Consider the following 7481-nt stretch of genomic DNA (forward strand, 5'->3'; position numbering starts at 1 on the left):
CAGCTTCCCTACAGATCCTATGTCCCCTCTGTGTTGGAAGCCTACAGTTAGGACCTGTGCGGACCCCCAGCAGACGGTATGGTATATGGGTTCTGAAGCAGAATATTGTGCCTTTCCTCTTTGCCTGGAGCTTGGATCCTATGCGGATCCAATGCAAGGGAAAAGCTACAAGGACTCCTGGACCAGTGTCCAGTGTCTCAGTGTCACCATCATGCACGTTGGTTCCCGGGCTGTGAGGCTGTGCCTGGGTCCCTTCCCACCGAGTCAGTCTGGAAGCTGATACAGCAGAACTGGCAACCCAGCCAGGGAGTCTGGACCATAGATCCCTGAAGGTGATAGGGGCCCTTATCCTTGGCATCAGCCTCACAGATGACTTAATGGCTGATTCCAGGGACAAATTACAGAGCATGAAGGGGGACCATCATGTCTAGTCTTGCTGACCAGAGTCACCTGCCATGCCTGGAGCCACAGCCTTCCAGCTGTGGAGAAGAGGGAGGCCCCACCAGCTGAGGTCCCTGCAGCAGGAATGAAATCAACTTAGCTTTGTGGGAAACTCCAGGTCCCTGATGCCAGTGCTGGACTCCACTGCTGGGCCTCCTCGCAGGGTGACATTGTGTTGCTGAAAGTTGATTGGATGCCTCAGTCCTTGTGTCTGTCACCCATACACCACTCTTCCTGGGAGCTGTCCCCTTTTCAGCGCTGACATACACAGGTGAACTCAAGGAGGCCAAATTAACCATAAAAGAGGGGTATGCTTTCTCCTTCTGCCAGATCCGCAAATCAGGGGAAAACCCCACCTTCAGTACCAGGGTGAAAGTCCAAGGCTGGGGTAGAAGAGCCCACATCCCTCCCCCACCTGCTGTTCTGACTAAAGGTCCCCCTACCAACTCTTGGATGCTGCCACAAATGAGTCATCTGCGGGATGTCTGCCACCCCTTGCTACCTTCTCAGGACCCTGTTCTCCAGAATTGTGCCCTGGGAGTCTTCCAAGAGGAGGCAGGACTCTGGACATAAACTGGGCAGGCATGAGGGGGGGGGTCCCAGGCAGGCTGGCTCCTCCACAGGCTGCCAGTGTCTCATCACTGGACAGTAAGTGACCACACAGCTGTCGGTTTCTGTTTAAGGTTTTTCATGGCTTGACTCTTACAGAACAGATCTAACAAGTGAGTTTGGGGCTCAGGTTTTATTTATTTTTCTTTCTTCAATTAAAACCATGTGGGACTCATCTGGAGCAAATGATAATTCTCTGTGTCATTTTCTGTAACCATTTATTTGGATGGCTGCTTAGACGTCACTGGCCTTCTGCCTTTGGGATTCCGGTTTGTCCACCCAGTCGGCTTACAGGATGGGTTTCCCTTCCACAGTCAGACGCTCGCTCGAGGCTCTGCCCTGACACCCTTTCCCTTCCTCCTCCTTTCCAAGTCTAGCCTCAAGCAGATGGCCCAGGGAGGAGAAGCAAAGTGAGTGGCTGGGCTGAGAGGCCTGAGCCAGGGTAGTTATAAAGGTGAGAGTGACCCTAGGGATGAGTGACAGGCCACCCCCGGCCCTGTCTGAAGAGTGAGTCAGGGGTGACGTCAGCTTCCCTGGACCAGGCCTCCCACCCGGATGCTATGCTGCAGCCACCCCCACAGGCTCCTGCCAGGCAAAGACCTGAACCCCAGGTCCTGAGCTCTGCCGTCACAACCTGGCAAGCACCGTGGGAAGGAAGCAGAGGGGTCCCGTGGCCATCCAGTCTCCTGCTGGGGAAGGTGAAGCAGGAAGCCCCAAAGATCCGCTGGCCACAAGTAGACATGTGGTAGAAGAGGCTGGCATGCCCCACGTGTTTGTCAGATGAAGGACATCAGTGGCTCTACCTTGGAGGTTCCCCCTGAATCTGATCTCATACTGAATGTGGGGAAGAGGGGCTGTCACCTGAATTTGGGTTCCTCTTGTGCTCAGGAGGTCCTTTGATGTGCAGAGACATCTGAATAGGGCACTGAAGAACACCGAAGCACACAGGAAGTTCTACCCTTTTTAAATCCCCGTCAATTACCTGAGTCTGTCCACTGTGGCTGGCTGGCTTCAGGGCCCCTGTGACCTCCACGCCTCCTCCTCTTCACTGCGGCTCAGGTCCCTCATTCCCTTCTGCATTTACTCACTGACTCAGGAGCACACTCAGTCCTGGGAACTCGTGTGCCAGGTCCTGCTTTAGGGGCTGGGGACCCAGCAGTAAACCCCTAGTGACGCCTTTGAGGAGCTGACTTCATCATCTCAGTAATACTTACCTTCGTGATCATGTTGTATTCATGGCCAGGGACACCAGTTAGCCACTAGAGTGATGATTATCCTTTCCTTTTAAAATAAATGCTAGGGTTGTAAAAAAAAAAAAAAAATCAAGTCAACTCAGGAAAGCTATTAGGTAAGGCACAGACAGTTCCCAAACACTCTGTAAGCCATGATGCAGGTAGAAGACGCCAGAGTGGGAACACCTTGCCCTAGAGGCACCGTCACAGCCCCTTCCAGCGATGTGCACTGTGTGGTTCAGGGGATCTGGATGTCCCCATGGCTATGGTCTCACATAAAGACAAGTGCATGAGTCATAGGGCAGGGAGGAGCCCCAGTGGACAATGATAAGTATCCCATGGTCAGGTTAGAGTCTACACTTTGGACCATACATGTGCATGCAAGGACTGGGGTTTTGCCTATGCCCCCGCCTGTGTACCTGGTTATGGCTAGAGGAGACCCCCCACTCCTAGGACACCCTTCCCAACATACATCGGGCATCCGAGCATCCCAGCAGTGGACCAGCTCCACTCCCAAGCTGGCAGCCAGAGGCATCTGTGGCTTAGGCACAGTGGGGGAGGAAACAGGTTCACAAGAAGTTAATTCTCAGAAATATGACCACACTGACTTCTAGGGTCATAAGAGGACTCCTGGGTCTCTGCCATGACCAGAGCTAGGTGCACCGTGGCAAGAGACAAAGTGTCTTCTAGGCCCTGGGAGGTTAGAAAGTTCCAGGATCAGAGACAAGGGACAGGGCCAGCTCTCCCTCCCAGGCCATGCCAATGCCCTCACTCATTGGCCAGCAAGGGGTGGAGCCAGGTCTCCTGAACCCACTGACATTAATATGGCTTTAGGCGGCAGCCCAGACCATGGGCATCTGCATGGGCTTCAGCAGTGACAGGATCCGCAGACATCAACATGGTCCTTGGCCATATCAGGACCACTGACCCACCCATGGCCCCTAGCAGCTGAAAGGGCCAGAAGCTTCCACACGACCTCAGGGAGTTAGACATGCCACTCACATCAGCATGGCTCCCCCAGGCAGCAAAGCCTGGAGTCATCGGGCAGCGACACAGACTGTGTATGTCCACGGGGAGCTCAGGCTTCATCGCAGCCTGGGACGGCAGCATTAACCACAGAAACCAACGTGACCTCTGGTGGCACCACGGGGCCAGTGGTCATTTGAGAAGGTCTAATCCCTCATCTCTGGCCTCCATCATTGCTCAAGGCCAGAGAACCCTGTGGCCGGGCGGCAGGTTTGGGGGCTGAGTCTACGTAAGCTCCAGGCTGTTGTAGACCATCCTGCTGGCCCTACTGGACAACAACAGCATGTAGACCTCAGTCCCCTCTCTCGCCTGTCACATCTCCAGTTCCACCTCTGTCCATAGTGCACGCATCACTCCGTTTTTCCCTGTCTTCCCCACCTCTCTATCACATGTCTGTTTGTTGTAGTGGTACCCGTCCACCCTGGGCCCTCAAGGCCTGGGCATCCTAGGCAAATACTTTAACCTTTCTGGGCTCTTGATAAAGAGAACAATAACTAACCAAATGTTAGGAGCCTTAGAAGTGTTACTATGTGTAAGCTTCATCTGCTTCTCCTCTCTATTCTCTTGGAGATAGAAAAACTGCAGTGGCTTCAAGGCATCTGCACAACTTGGCTACATTTAATGCTCCATGCAACAATGTTTAGAACAGTGCTTCTCAACTTGTCGGTCACAGCCCCTTTGGGGGTTGGACATCCTTTTTACAGGGGTCACCAGAGACCATCAGAAAACATATTTACATTACAATTCACAACAGTAGCAGAATTGCAGTTATGAAGTAGCAACAAAAATAGTTTTATGGAGCCGGGCGGTGGTGGCGCATGCCTTTAATCCCAGCACTCGGGAGGCAGAGGCAGGCGGATCTCTGTGAGTTCGAGACCAGCCTGGTCTACAAGAGCTAGTTCCAGGACAGGCTCCAAAACCACAGAGAAACCCTGTCTCAAAAAAAAAAATTTATGGTTGGTGGTTACTATAACATGAGGAATTATACTAGGAAGGCTGAGAAGCACTGGTTTAGAACAAGAACCTAATGAGAGGTGACTAGGCCAAGAGAGTAGAATGGGTTGGTGCCTGTATGGTAGAAATGAGTCCAGGCTTCACCACAGTAAGATGGCCCTCTACTGATGTCCACCCTTGGAGATTTCGAACTGTCTTCTTATTCTGTCCCTGGTTTTTAATTAATTGTGCAGCCTCGGGCATTTGATTACAGCAGCCCAAATGAACTGAGACAGAAACCAAAGTTCAAAGGTGTTCCAGTGGGGGTACTAAGACCACTGTGTTGGCTAGTTTTATGTTAACTTGATAGGAGCTAGTCAGTGGAGAGGAGAGAGCCTCAATTAAGAAAATACCTCCATAACATCAGGCTGCCGGCAAGCTTATAGGGCACTTTCTTAATTAGTGATCAATGTAGTAGGGCCCAGGCCATTGTGGGCAGAGATTCTGGTGGTCCTGCATTCTATAAGAAAGCAGATTGAGCAAGCTATGGGGAACAAGCCAGTAAGCAGCACTCCTCCCTCCATGGCCCCTGCATCAGCTCCTGTCTCCAGGTTCCTGCCCTGCTTGTGTTCCTGCCCTGACTTCCTTCAGTGATGGTACAGGGATGTGGAAACATAAGTAAAATTAATCCTTTGCCTCCAACTTGCTTTTGGTCATGGTGTTTCATCACGGCAGTAGTAACCCTGACTAGGAGAGTCACCAGCCTATACTCCCTGGAGCCTGGATTTAACCATTGGACTTTCCTGCCTCTAGTGAGAGTCTGCAGGGACCTGCTTTTGCCTTACATTCATCCCTGCCCCAGACACATACCACTCACAAGCCTTGGTTCACAATAACAGCTACATTGGGCTCTCCATAGGCCCTGCCCTGTCCCATTTCTAAAAACGATCAGATTTAAACCCCAAAGACGTCAAAAGCCAGAGAAGGCTACACCAAACCTGCATGGGGGAACCCGAGGCAGTGAGAACCTAGGTACCTTTCCCAAGCTCTCCAAGTCAGGAGACAGTGGAGCCATACTTGGAACTTTAGTTTTGTGACCCTCCTACCATGTTCCCAGGATCCAGGTCCTTCCCACCAGATGCCCTGCTCTGCCCTAGCCTCTTCTCTCTAAGGCCTGACTGCCAAGGCCTCCATCTTGAAAGCGCTGACTGTCTCAGAAGCAGAGTGCTGTTTCCAGCCCAGCTGCCAATACCTCAGAGCTACAGACACTCAGGGTTCTTTCTCCCATTGAAAGTCTATTGTACTCCAAAAACAAAACAACAACAAAAACCCACAGTTGCCCAGGTTTGAGCTGGGGTTGAGGCATCTCTACTGGCAGCTATGCTTAGACATAGGACTTGGCCCTTATTCCCACCATGCCCCAGGCTCCAGGAGAGAAGTGTCCTTAGGCTCTCAACGTAGTGGAAGGTTCCGGAAAGCAAGCCCACCAGGCATATCAATGAGTGCCCATCATCACTTCTATGAAGAGCAAAGTGTCCTGGGTTCATCCACTCCCATTTTGGTGACCCTGAGTGTTAGGAAGTTTTTCCTAACGCGAGCTCTCTGCCAAGGAAAAATCCCAAACAAGCCAAATTACAAGCCAAATTAACAAATATCCAGGTTTAATGGGATTCCTGCACTCTCGGGTGGGTCCAAGGGGGAACTGGGAGGCCGCAAACGCGACCATGGGAGGTGGGGACCACAAGGGGACCTTCTGGGGAAGCAGTTTAAGTAGACTGGGGAAGTGGTCAAGATTGGCTTGATTGGGATTTTTTACCTCGGCAGAGAGCTCGCGTTAGGAAAAATTCCTAACATCTTGGAGGTCCCACGTGGCCACGTGTCGAAAGCCCCCTAGTCTACAATCTGAGCTCTCCTTGCCACACTAAAACCGGCTCCTGGGCTACAGCGGCTGTGTCTTGTGAGTCCCTTTTTCTTGTCTATGCTATAGGGTTTTGGGGGGACCCATTCGTACTTACTTTTGTCAATTATCGGACTCTTGTTGAAGCTGTGAGCTCTCACCAAGAGTTTGATCTCAGCAACAGCTAGACTGGCAAGATCAGGCCTAGCTGAGGTGGACTTTGTTTGCTCCAAAGATGCCTAGCATCCAATTTCCATGACCCCTTTGGGCGTGAGAGCTATTTTAGCAGATGCGCGGTAATAGACTTAGGCATAGACTTTAAAATGGGCACTTGAAGTTCAAAGCCAGATCCGCTGCCGCCCCTGGGGTGCCTCTTACAAAATCTTTATAAAGTGGGACTGTCTGATACATATGTCCATGGTTTTGGGGCTCTGCGCTCTCACCCCTCCCTTAGGAACAGCAGTTGCCTGCCGTCTCTGGGATGACAGTACAGGGGATGCCTTCCCAGCCACACCTCTCACTGAGCGTGGACCCACCAACACCTAGCTCTCCCCTTCCCCACATCACCCTATGCCCGCAGGAAGTAGCCAGACTTGAGTTAATGCCCCTTTTCTCTAAGAGAGCCTAGATGTTAGTCAAAATATCACCTCAGCTTCCTGTTACCCCTTATACAAACAGTCTGGAATGTAAGTCCCAAGTCCCCATCTCTGGCCTCCATCTTTGGAGAACCCATCCCTGTGCCCACCAAGCCTTGACCCCTCCCCGAGGATTGTCTAGACGAGCCCGCCAAAATCCTGACCACTCCCCCGGTCTACTTAAACTGCTTCCCCAGAAGGTCCCCTCATGGTCTCTTTCCTCCCCACCCCCAGTGGACACATTTGTGGCCTCCCAGTTCCCCCTCGGGGCCACCTGAGAGCACAGGAATCCCATTAAACCTGGATATTTCTTAATTTGGCTTGTGATTTGGCTTGATTGGGATGTTTGCGTCGGCAGAGAGCTCGCGTTAGGAAAAATTCCTAACACTGAGCACACTCCTTGCCTTAGAACTCTTCATGTCCCAGGACACATGGCTCACCAGGAATATTTATAGCGTGCCAGGTTCTGTTCTGGGTGCTGGGGATGTGACCATGAATGAGATAGACAAGACTTCGGTCCTCTCTGGGGTGACCGTCCATGGAAGCCAGAGTCTGCACTGTGAACACATCACTAAGATCGTGTCAGAGTAATGGAGGTGGAGCTAAGGACTCAGAGCAGTGAGAGAGCAGAGGGGAAGGCTCCACTGAGAGTGTGTACTCTTCAGCTGGAACTTGGGGGATGGTGAGGGGCCAGCGCGGGGAGGAAGT

The sequence above is a fragment of the Alexandromys fortis genome, unplaced genomic scaffold, assembly GCF_014885135.2.
Source record: "Alexandromys fortis isolate MF-2015 unplaced genomic scaffold, M_Fortis_MF-2015_v1.1 scaffold_6, whole genome shotgun sequence".
NCBI classification, from domain to species: Eukaryota; Metazoa; Chordata; class Mammalia; order Rodentia; family Cricetidae; genus Alexandromys; species Alexandromys fortis.